The 12,560-nt window shown below is 40.8% G+C and overlaps 1 long non-coding RNA gene across 2 annotated transcripts; it reads left to right on the forward strand.

The window, feature by feature from the left end:
* Positions 1-207: 207 nt before the first annotated feature.
* Positions 208-2,848, forward strand: LOC118562467. Of its 2 annotated transcripts, none has more exons than XR_004930640.1 (5): positions 208-974; positions 1,077-1,140; positions 1,230-1,336; positions 1,424-1,544; positions 2,480-2,848. It is a non-coding gene; the product is annotated as an uncharacterized LOC118562467 (long non-coding RNA). The 2 variants fall into 2 exon arrangements; XR_004930639.1 differs by having other exon boundaries at positions 209-974; positions 1,077-1,136.
* Positions 2,849-12,560: the final 9,712 nt, after the last annotated feature.

Below are 12,560 nucleotides of genomic sequence, written 5' to 3' on the forward strand. Positions count from 1 at the left end.
CCCAGAATATTGTGTCCAGTCAGGTGTGTTGCAGACGTATTACAGTTACCACAACCCGGTATACTGTATTTTGTCTTCTTTCTCAGCTGCTGCCTCTCCTTGACTTTGTGAAGTGGAAAATGTGATTGGGCAGGACTATGTTGCTTTGTTCTTGATTTAATAGTCCCCAATCACATAGCACAGTTGACTGTTAAGGCCCCTCTTAATAGTTTGAGTCTAACCATGAGCCTGCACTTGTGCAACTTTCTGCTGAGCAATGACTGCTCTCAATATGTTTTATGGCACAATTTGTTTCTTTCTTAGCAGTGCTCCCATTAGACTTTCCTTTGGTGGTTGTTGTTGTTGATGAGCCACTACTTGTACAGAGCTATGCAGAGCACCGTGTTCCAGAATGGACATTTTCCGCTCCGTTATTATCTGGGAATGTGTATTTATTTCTCATCTCCGGAGTCTTCTCATCTTATGTCTGCTGCAGAATCTTCTCCTATCTCTGCTGCAGACTTTTCTCCTATCTCTGCTGCAGACTTTTCTCCTCATCTCTGCTGCAGACTTTTCTCCTCATCTCTGGTGCAGACTTTTCTCCTATCTCTGCTGCAGACTTTTCTCCTCATCTCTGCTGCAGACTTCTCTCCTATCTCCTGCAAACTTTTCCCCTTCATCTCTGCTGCAGACTTTTCTCTATCTCTGCTGCAGACTTTTCTCCTATCTCTGCTGCAGACTTTTTCCTCATCTCTGCTGCAGACTTTTCTCCTCCTATCTGCTTTCTCTACTTTCCGCCCTGTGCATGCTTCAGCCTCTTCTCCCCATCTCTGTTTTCCCCCTTGTGCATACTTCAGCCTCTCCTCCCTGTCTCTTTTTTCCCCAAGTGTTAGTCTCTTTTGCAGGTTGCGCAAGGTGAAACGCATAGGTTGGTGCTTGGTGAACGTGAAGATTAAGCTGGTAGACCTGGAAGGCAACCCACCATTTGCAACAAGGTATCCAAATTACACATGGCAAAACCTAACAAATATTTTATTACAATTTTTCCATTACACTCTCATTCTGCCATTTCAACAGTCTCACGATTGTGTTTTTAGGTCATATTGGATGCTGAGGTCTATCAGGAGGAGTTCTGTCTCAACATTTAAAGCTTTTGTGTAGGTATATACTTCAAATGTATGTAGCTAAAATCTGTAGGATGCTTGTGTTAAAATCTCAAAGGCTTTCTTGTATATCATTGTTTCTGTTAGAATTTGCACTGGACTGAGTTTGCCGTGGACTAAAGGAGAGACCAGATTGCCCTGTGACTGGCTGTAGTCTTCAGTTGGGCTTGCCAACCCACGCTGTAGACAAGAAGGTATCTTTGTATTCCGTTAAAATCACAAATGTCATTAAGGACATAAAAGGCCTTAAGTAAGCTTTTGTATTTTGTTTGTTATTTCAGATTGACCATCCCATTGAATCCTGTGTGGTTTAGCCCAAAGTTGCTGAAAGAAGTGGACCTGATCGTTCCTGCCTCTGGCTGTGTCACTCCGCTACCTACATCTTCTCCAAGGGGGAAGAAGGTATTCATTATATTTATGTATATTTTCTGGATGATCATTTCAATTTCATGTCCCACAGATGGTTTAACAAATATTTCATTGCAATTTTGACTTTTATTACAAGGCTAGTGCGAGACGTTGTTCAGTACCCAATCCCTCCAAGCACAGAGGATGGTTGACCAAGAGTTATGTTTAAATTAGTTTCTCAGCTAAACATTGTGTGTCAGTATATGGAGTAAGCCATTCTAAGCATTACTTTGTGTTAAAGGGAGACCTGCTGGACCGCTCCATCCCATCCCACACAGATTTTATAAATAGTGGTACTGTATACTTTGCACAAAATTAAAAGTTGCCATTTGAATTTTTTTTTTTAACGTGAATTTAGCCCTGACAGAGATCACCTGCCAAGGACAGTGCTCCCCAAGATGGATGTTGAAGCCATTTCTCACCTTTTTCCTTGTCCATCTTTTTATATAGTAAGCTTTCTTTTACAAACTAAAGGGTTTTTATGTTTGGGTTTTTAGAAAAAGGTCAAGTATTTTAAGGCTGGTTCTGCAAGAAGTCTCTGAAAGGTTTAATACAATTACTTGTTGTGACTTAGTGTGTTAAATGAACTGTGATGAACATTCAAACAGTGCAACATAGATTTATCATCTTATTACTTCATGGACAGAGAACTTTCAACTGTCAGACATTGTAAGATGAGACAGACATGGGAGAAATTTGGTTAACAAAACAGAGAAACTGCTGCTGATAACGACAGACTTTAAAGATTTCTCCTTTTAATATAGGAGTTATGGAAGATCTAATAATTAAAGTGCAGGAGGTTAAGCTAAGAACACGATAATTTTGAGCTGGAATATCTGGATATGAAAGTGATTGAAGAAGGTAAAAGACACAAGATTGAGAGTCTTGATAAGAACACTACTTACATCCTTGTTTCTGTTCCTCAACAGTAAACAAGGCCTGGTGTCTGCCAACCACCTTCAGAGGACTGAACACTCATTACATCCAACTAAATCGTTTTTGTCCAAGCAGAGGAACAAGAAAAGAAGAAATTTGGGAGGAACACGCTAGAGCACACACACCAAGATCTACAGTTCTTGCAATCTTTTGGCTTTGTTATATAGAGAGCCAGGATCTGATGAGTATCACAGATCCATAAATTATTCGGTAAGGATAATTTTTAGATTCAATACGGGGTTTCATCTCGCTCAGATTGGCCCAGAGCGGGATTACCCTTGACTGGGCTGCATCGGTTTTTTACCATTTCTTACGAGGTGGCGTTTTTCTGGTGGAGGCCCAGCCCGCCCTGTGATGCCCCCTACTGGTACTCTTGGATTTGTAAGGTTTGAAAGTGATGGATGTTTGTCCATGGGAATGGAAAGTGGAGGATCAAGTAGGAGGTTTCTTGGGGTGGAGGTAGAGTAGACGGATTTGACCTTGGTTACTGAACAGTCTTAGCCTACCTATTCTAATGTAAATTTAAAATAATGTGCGCATAGGAACCTAAAACAGGCCTAGCTCAAATAGTTGAACCCTAAATTGTAGATAAAATGCTTCAACTGTGGACTGTGTGTAAGGTTATGTATTTTGTTTATTTCAAATTGGCCATTTGGTTTTAGAAGATACAACAGCTGCCCCCATACAGGACACAGAAAACAATGACGTGTAAATGGCATCGCCTGTAAGACACACCTTATCTGTTTCTTACAGGAGATGCCCATTACACATGACCTCAAATGTATTTTAGTTCACTTTGTTTGGTCTCTCATTGTCCGAGAGCATGTTGTACTTGTACTTTTATCAATTATTGGCTGTTTGAAGTTCTGTTTTTTTAGTTAATAAATGTGTTCATCGTCAATATACTAATGTCTGTTTATTTGTATACATGACAATGGTGACTAATACATGGTTTAACGTGACTGCACTAACATTAGCTGTACAGTTTTCTTTATGGTGAACTTAAAATATGTCTTGATATATTGGAAATATTTAATGAAAAAAATTTCAGGTCATATAAATGTAGAGCACCGAAGTTGACCCAAAAGTTTTGGAGATATATCATTGCTCCCAAGAAGTATATCTCAAATATGAATCATGCATAGTTTTTCCCAGTCATTTCAGAAAGTTAAGTGAAACTCAGACAGGGAATCATTACACACAGTGATATATTTTAAGCCTCTTTTGCAAATGTCATTGTAATGTCAAATGTAATTATGGAGAATAGTGCTGACTGTATGGATGTCCAGAGGACAGTCATGGACCCCCTTCATAGGTATATATTTCATAAAAGATCATTCTGAAGAAACTGGTTGTTGTCTGTACAGGCATGTTAAAGAAAGTTTGAGTAAAAGGGAAAACATTTAGTGTTAAACAGTGCACCAGCAACAGAAAGAACTGCTGCTTTGTGAGCATTGCCAAGAAGAATCTGTTCAATAATTTCGGGAAAGCTTCCCAAGGAGAAGACTTAAGACGGAGTTGGTGGATCAAGAGCACCTACGTACAAACATGTACCAGGTATGGACTTAAAATGTGGAATACTGTGTCAGAAGTGCCTTTCTGGGACTAAAGACAAAAGAATCAGAGCTGTAGACCTGTGATCCACAGTACTGCATTGCAAAAAAATGCATTAATTATATATGGAAAACACATGCTAAATTGTAGGAAAAGCAAAAGGAACATAAACATGCATGAACATAAATCATTTTCACTCAGAAGATATTCACATGGATGAGTTTATTTCAGACTCCATTGGAGCAGATGTATTACTTTTTTCTTCTGTGTGGATTGCACAGAATCTCGCTTTAAATGATTTCAAGTCTACAATGCACGTATGTACAGACTATTGCCTTTTTATATATTTAAAAACTCCATTAAATAATTTGGTCTATGTCAGACGTTTTAAAACCTACAGATCCATATCTTAAACTCAGGGTTATCTGTAGACTCGGCCATTGCGTCATAAGCAGCTGCCGACTCTGGAATCTGGCTGATCGTAATCATTTGTGGTCCCCATAGAAACGTCACCTGATTTAGCAGTAAACCCTAAGCCGTCTTTTTTCATGAGATCTAACGGTGGAAATGCTTCATCAACAAGATGTGTTTTCAGCACATTTAACCTGCCGGTCAGTTTTGCTAATCGCTAATATGTAGCCCATGACTGATGACGTCATGGCTTGTGCGCGGAACTTTAGTTTAACAAAACATTTCTCTTTCCTTTTTTTTCTTTCTTTTCTTTTTTTTTTGGGGGGGGGGGGGTCTACGAGTTTTTCTTTGTTTGGTTTCGTGTAAAGGTTGTGTTGCATATTTAGTAGAGATTTTGAAGAACTGACTGGTGAGCAGAACTACACGTCATGACGGATGTTTCTCTCTGATTGGTTAACACACCATTCAAACCGTGTCAACGGCTGCTTAATTCAGGTTCTTTCAAGTCTACCAGTTGAGGTAAGCGAGTTCTTTTGAGCTTTCTCCATGAAATGTTTTATTTTATTTCGTTTTATCTGTGTCAAATATAATTAAAATTGCGTCGGGTTGTTTCTTTGATGTGTGCTTTGAGAAAGTTGAACTGTATTGGGATATTTCGTTTTAGCTGTGTTGAGATTCATTATCATCTTTAATGTCTATTTTAAATGTTTCATCTCAAAGTCGTATGGAGTTACTTTATGAAATTTATGAAGTGTTATTTAGAATTAGAATGAAACAAACTGAAACAAAGATTAGGTTTATGTGGATAACTGCTCAAAGATATAGAAGGTAATGAATGATATGGCAGATTATCTAGCTAAGGTGTCTTTAAAACAAAGCAGATTTATGGAAATAGCATATTGTAAATCTGAAATAAAATCAATTAAAAAGAGCAAAATTAAATCTGAATGGCAACAAATGTGGGAGGAAACAACTAAATGTCATCTATTTCAAATACAAAAGAAAGTAGGGAATATGGAAATAATAGGAGAAAATCGAAAAGAACAAGTAGTAATGACAAGATTGCGGCTGGGACATACTGGAATAAATAAAATTTTACATATGATAGGTAAACATCCAACAGGTAGTTGTGAATGTGGTATGGACATGGAAACAGTAGAGCATGTAACAATTCATTGTGAAAAATATACAGCAAGTAGAGAGAAGCTAAAACAAGAAATTAGGAAATAGGATATAGAGACATTGAAACTTAATGTTATTAATTAAACATAAAATAAATAAAACAGTTATTAAATTTTTGAAGGAAACAGGATTGTACATAAGAATTTAGATTAAAGGGAGACATTCTGGTCCGCACTCCAGCACAGTAGATGGGGATAATGCATCTTAAGTTAGATGTCACCCGCCAGTAAAAACCTCATAAAGAAGAAGTTTTAGCTGTGATGATGCCGTGATAGCTAGCTGGCAGCTAATAGGATTGCATTTATATTAGGGAAGCTGGAAGATTTTTAAACCATAGGAGTCTGAAGAATTAGGGGGATTTTTATTTATTTTTATTTTTTTTACATGTTTTTATGTGACATAAGTATCTTGGGGCTGTTCAGCATAAATTCTTTTCAAGCTAACTGGAACACTGTAGTACAAGATGTTCACCCCCTGATGCTGTATTCACGGGTCAAGATTCTACAATGCTCTCTGCTTGTTAAGGTTAAAGGACTTTGTACTTTATTATAGAAAAGTGTGTTATTTCTTTGTTTGACTTTTAATATAAGTGCCAGAAGAAGTTTTCCTTTCGGGAAATGGTTAAAGGCCACATATTTTTATCTACTTTCAGCATTTTTTTTTTCCTGTCAAACTACGACACACAGTTCAAAACCTGGATTAGATTATCATAAACACATAGCGGAATAATTACATCCATGTTTGTGATTTGTGAAACCTTGGTCTGATTTGTCAAACTTAAATAAAGGACAATTTCAGCACTTTTTGGCCATTTGGATCTAAAATTCTTAAGACACCAACTTAATCTACATATTTAGACCACACATTTATTTTCACACAATAACATTCATACATACACTCAAACACATACACACACTGATTAGTTTGATTAACTCTTCATTTATGCCCATCTTACTATCATAAAACAAATGTATTATAAATGTAGATTCCTCCCCCCGCCCCCCAGTTCTCTTTTGCTCTTATTTGAAAGCATGCCACGTAAGGGACGTCGCTCGGCTGCCAAGGTGAGATGGAGGAGGATGGACCCTGAGCCGGACATTGCCAAGGTATATTTATTATACATTGCATTTTTTTTCTTGTGTTATCATTTAAGTAACTGTTGGCAGTTTTGGCCTTAGGCATGATTGCAATCATTTCTGTGTTTTTAGCCCAGGACACCCCCACCCACTCTGCAAGCTTGGACCCCAACTCAGTCTCCGGAGAAGAAGGTATCAATATAGTTTTCAGTGACTTATTGTTCAAATATTTCATTCCTTGCTTTACTCATGTTATTCATTTGTCTCTTTAGATGCCTCGACTGCTGCAGTTCATGCCCTCTGACCAGGTATGTCCATGAAAAATCCAGGCTAATTTATTTGCAAAAAACAAATCCAGTTTACTTTGTAGTTGATCTAAACATCTATTTTAAAACATTTCTTTCGTAGACGTGTGCCAAGGTGTGCCAGGAGGAGCCCCGTGCGCCATCAACCCCTATTGGTTCTGGTATTTAAAGAAAATCGTAGAATTTGTTTAATTCTCAAAGGCCTGAAGGTTTGATCTTGATCTGTGTGTCTCTAAACAGGTTGAGGGACGGGGTATCGCCATCGCGTGACGCAGTGGGGCTATTCACGTGTCATGAGGCGTAGGCGTAAGTTTGTGCTCCTGGCCGAGGCTCCAGAGAAAAAGGTATATTCATTTTTTATTTTGATTTGGGGTCTTGTTCACAAATGAGGGGAAGATGAGCGTGACATCGACAGGCGGATTCATGCTGAGTCTGCTGTGAAGTGGGCACTGTACCACTTCATTGTGGTGAAGAGAGAGCTGAGCCAAAAGGCAAACCTCTTGACTTAGGTCCATCTATGTTCCTGCCCTCATCTATGGTCATGAGCCTTGGGTTGTGACCAAGAGGCCTGGGAGCATCTTGCAATTCCCCTGGAGGAGCTGGCTCAAGTGGCTGGGGAGAGAGACGTCTGGGCCTCCCTACTGAAGCTACTGACCTCGGATAACTGTATCATAAACTAATCTTGGTGTGGAATGAAAATCCAATAAACATTCTTTTTCTATGTCAGTTTGCTCTTTTGGTTGGCGACTCCCATTTGCGCGCTATTGTAGATGGGTTTCTCACCATGCCAGGGAGTACTTTCTCCTTAGGGGTGCTGTCCTCTCCCGGAGCCTCTGCAGATGAGTTGCGGCGTGAGGTGATGGATGCGGTTCTGCCTCGGACCCCAGACGTCATCTGTCTTCTGGCGCCAAGCAACAACTTGAGTTCCAGCAGGACCATCCAGGAGGCGGGACGGGACTTTGACACTTTGTTGCTTACCGTAAGCAACCTCTGTGCTAATGTAAGTTTATTATCCACTACATTTATTCATGATCAATTAAATATGAAAATATGATATGTTAATTTGATTCTTCCATTTTGATTGAAATTAAAAGGTGGTTGTTTTGGACTTCCCACCACGGCTCGTCGTTGAGGAGAGGGTGCAGGCACTCCTGCGACAGGAGTACAGCCGTGTGGCGGCCAAGAGAAGTAAGTGATGTACACAAAATATGTTTATACAAATACTTTAGTCATGTCCATTATATGGTACTTAGTGGCATTGTTGGTGTCTGAAATTTTTTTTAACTTTTTATTTATTTTTTGGGAGGAGCTGAGTGGTCAGGTGGTTTTGTACAACATAACTTTAATACTGAATTTGACCCAAAAAACACTTTTTTTATTGCCAAATGTGTATAATTTTGTTTCTTTTGTCGTATTTTATTTATTTCTTTTTTGGTAGAGGTGGAGTACAACATAACTTTCTATACTGAATTTGACCCAGAAATTAGTAAAAAACAAAAATAAAAACTTTTTTTTCCTGCCAAGTGTATCTAATCTATGGATACCACAATGTTTGCCTGGCTGACACTAAGAATGGCAGTGTGTTCTTTTTCTGTGTAGGTGTTCGGTACCTGCCGGTCATTGAGCACTTCCCTCTGAGCCACCTGGAGTTGTGGAGCAGGGACGGTGTAAGTTAGATTTCTTTCTTTCATTGGACTTAGGCTTGCTGTGTATAATAAAATATTTTCTATAACTGCATTTCAGGTTCACCTGAGCGACACACCTGGTATGGAGGTCCTTGCTGAGTTGCTGTGGACTGCGGTCTGCTCGCAACTTCAGATAAGTGCTCCTGTTTCTGCTTCTCTGTCTCCTTCTGCTTTTCCACCTTTCTCTGCCTCTCCTGTCTCTGCTGCGGCAGGTTGTCCCCCTGTCTCCGCTGCTGCGGCAGGTTGTCCCCCTGTCTCCGCTGCTGCGGCATGTTTTTCCCCTGTCTCCGCCTCTGCGGCATCTTGTCCCCCTGTCTCCGCTGCTGCGGCATCTTGTCCCCCTGTCTCTGCTGCTGCGGCATCTTGTCCCCCTGTCTCTGCTGCTGCGGCATCTTGTCCCCCTGTCTCCGCCTCTGCGGCATCTTGTCCCCCTGTCTCCGCTGCTGCGGCATCTTGTCCCCCTGTCTCTGCTGCTGCGGCATCTTGTCCCCCTGTCTCTGCTGCTGCGGCATCTTGTCCCCCTGTCTCTGCTGCTGCGGCATCTTCTCCCGCTTTATCTCTGCCTGACCCCCTTCTCCCTCTGCCTGACCCCCTTCTCCCTCTGCGTCACCCCCTTCTCCCTCTGCGTCACCCCCTTCTCCCTCTGCCTGACCCCCTTCTCCCCCTGCCTGACCCCCTTCTCCCTCTGCCTGACCCCCTTCTCCCTCTGCCTGACCCCCTTTTCCCCCTGCCTGACCCCCTTCTCCCCCTGTGTCACCCCCTTCTCCCTCTGCGTCACCCCCTTCTCCCTCTGTCTGACCCCCTTCTCCCCTCGCCTTGACCCCCTTCTCCCCCTGCCTTGACCCCCTTCTCCCTCCGCCTCACCCCCTTTTCCCTCTGTCTCTGCCTCCCGCCCAGTCTCTCCTTTAGTCCCTTCTCCCCCTTCTTGCCCCGTGACTGGCCGTAGTCTTCAGTTGAGCATGGCAACCCACGCTGTGGACAAGAAGGTACCTTTGTATTCCGTTGAAATCAGAAATGTCAGTGAGAACATAAAAGGCCTTAACTAAACTTTTTTATTGTGTTTGTTATTTCAGATTGGCCATTTGGTTCTAGGAGAAGATTCCAGGACACAGAAAACAATGACATGTGTAATTGGCATCGCCTGTAAGACACAGCTGATCTGTTTCTTACAGCAGATGCCCATTACACATGACCTCAAATGTATTTTAGTTCACTTTGTTTGATCTCTCATTGTCTGAGAGCATGTTGTAGGCCTACTTGTAATTTTATCAATTATTGCCTGTTTGAAGTTAGTTCTGTTTTTTTAGTTAATAAATGTGTTCATTGTCAATATACTGATGTCTGTTTATTTGTATACATGACAATGGTGACTAATACATGGTTTAACGTGACTGCACTAACATTAGCTGTACAGTTTTCTTTATGGTGAACTTCAATTATATTTTCATATATTGGAAATATTTAATGAAAAAAATTTCAGGTCATATAAATGTAGAGCACAGAAGTTGACCTAAAATTTCTGGAGATAAATCATTGCTCCCAAGAAGTATATCTCAAATATTAATCGTGCATAGTTTTTCCCAGTCATTTCAGAAAGTTAAGTGAAACTCAGATGTGGAATCATTACACACAGTGATATATTTTAAGCCTCTTTTGCAAATGTCATAATTATGGAGAATAGTGCTGACTGTATGGATGTCCAGAGGACAGTCATGGACACCCTTCATAGGTATATGTTTCATAAAAGATCATTCTGAAGAAACTGGTTGTTGTCTGTACAGGCATGTTAAAGAAAGTTGAGTAAAGGGAAAACATTTAGTGTTAAACAGTGCACCAGCAACAGGAAGAACTGCTGCTTTGTGAGGATTGCCAAGAAGAATCTGTTCAATCCTTTGGGGAAAGCTTTCCCAAGGAGAAGACTTAAGACGGAGTTGGTGGATCAAGAGCACCTACGTACAAACATGTACCAGGTATGGACTTAAAATGTGGAATACTCTGTGTCAGGACACTTCCAAACCAGACTCAATTTCAGAAGTGCCTTTTTGGGACTAAAGACAAAAAAATCAGAGCTGTTGACCTGTGATCCACAGTACTGCATTGCAAAAAATGCATTAATTATATATGGAAAACGGATGCTAAATTGTAGGAAAAGCAAAAGGAAAGCAACATTAAAAATGAAAAACAACAAACGTACCAAACATAAAAAGCAGTGCAAGTATTTAATTAAACTAGGAGATTATTTCACAAGTGCACATTGATGGAAAAAGGCTTATTTTAAAAATGTTGCCAACTTTTAAACAGTGCTTGTAAAGGCTTTCATTCTGAGGCTCCACAATTCCACTGCAATGCACAGGAGAGCCTCCCAAGCAGAATAAGACAGCAAACATTGAAATGTAAACATAAGCTTGTTGCTTGCTAAGTATGTGATTGCTACATCTTCCAGAACGTGTAGATTTTGTCTGTCACATGAACATGTTTAAATCTTATGTTGAGCACACCTTCTTGTCATGTGTCACCCTTACCCCTTTGAATCTATTGCGGAACTGTCCAGTGCTGAAATGGCTGCAGACTGTCCTGTTTGGGCACAGTGCCTAATCCAAGGAGCCTCTTAGGAGCGCTGATGAAGGAGATAGGCTCCTGTGTTAAGTGTTGACTCATGGCAATTGGTTAAATACTAAAATATTGGAAAATATTGGGATATTTGTCTCAACTTCGACAGTGACAGCGCTCTGATGCGTATGGTTTGTTAAGTGCCTAACCTGTGTTGTTTTCTGATGTGCCTTTACAGATAACAGTTTGGATAGAGTACATACACATTTTGCCTTCCTGCACACAACTCTTTTTTTTCAAACACTTGTATCAAACCTCTGATTCGCAAAGGTAACTCTTACGGTTAGGACGGTACGCACCACGTGGCAGGCGCCTTGCTAAATTTCTTCAGAAATTTTCTAGTTAGGCGCCTGCCATAGCATTTGCAATGAGGAGGCAGTGCTGTGCGAAGCACAGCACTGCCTCCTCATTGCAGATGCATGGAGGCACCTATTACTATTCACCTCTAAACGCGTCTCTATGTTATTATTAGGCGCCTGCCATAGCATTTGCAATGAGGAGGCAGTGCTGTGCGAAGCACAGCACTGCCTCCCATGCAAATGCATGGAGGCACCTATTACTATTCACCTCTAAACGGACTCTTTATTAGGCTCCTGCCATAGCATTTGCAATGAGGAGGCAGTGCTGTGCGAAGCACAGCACTGCCTCCCATGCAAATGCATGGAGGCACCTATTACTATTCACCTCTAAACGGACTCTTTATTAGGCGCCTGCCATAGCATTTGCAATGAGGAGGCAGTGCTGTGCGAAGCACAGCACTGCCTCCCAATGCAAATGCATGGGCAGGGCCTATTACTATGCACCTCTAAACGGACTATATCTTATTCTTTATTATTCTTCCTTCACGATTAATGGGGCCCGAACCTTAGCGTGCACCCCCACAATATAGGCATCAAAACCTGTGGCTCAAAACCAACCCCCAAAAAACCCATAATAATCAATGGAGTCGGGTAGAAAGAAAGCCTCAAAAAACCCTCAAAATTACCATTTTCAACGCTGTACTGTGTTGTCATGCTTTCACCTACGAACACCGTTTAACTTCCAGTTTGTAGATATATCTGTGACCTACTCAGAAGTGAAAACGGTATGTGGATATTTTTTATCGTCTCTTCACAGTTACTTCTCAAAGCTCATGTCCAAAAATCAGCGAAATCATCGTTTACAATGAAAGTCAATGACGGAATTCTCCAACCGCTAGAGTGGGCCACTCTAGCTTTTTTAAAATTTTCAAAACTCCAAACAACTTGACCT

Source organism: Fundulus heteroclitus, unplaced genomic scaffold (genome assembly GCF_011125445.2).
Source record: "Fundulus heteroclitus isolate FHET01 unplaced genomic scaffold, MU-UCD_Fhet_4.1 scaffold_949, whole genome shotgun sequence".
NCBI classification, from domain to species: Eukaryota; Metazoa; Chordata; class Actinopteri; order Cyprinodontiformes; family Fundulidae; genus Fundulus; species Fundulus heteroclitus.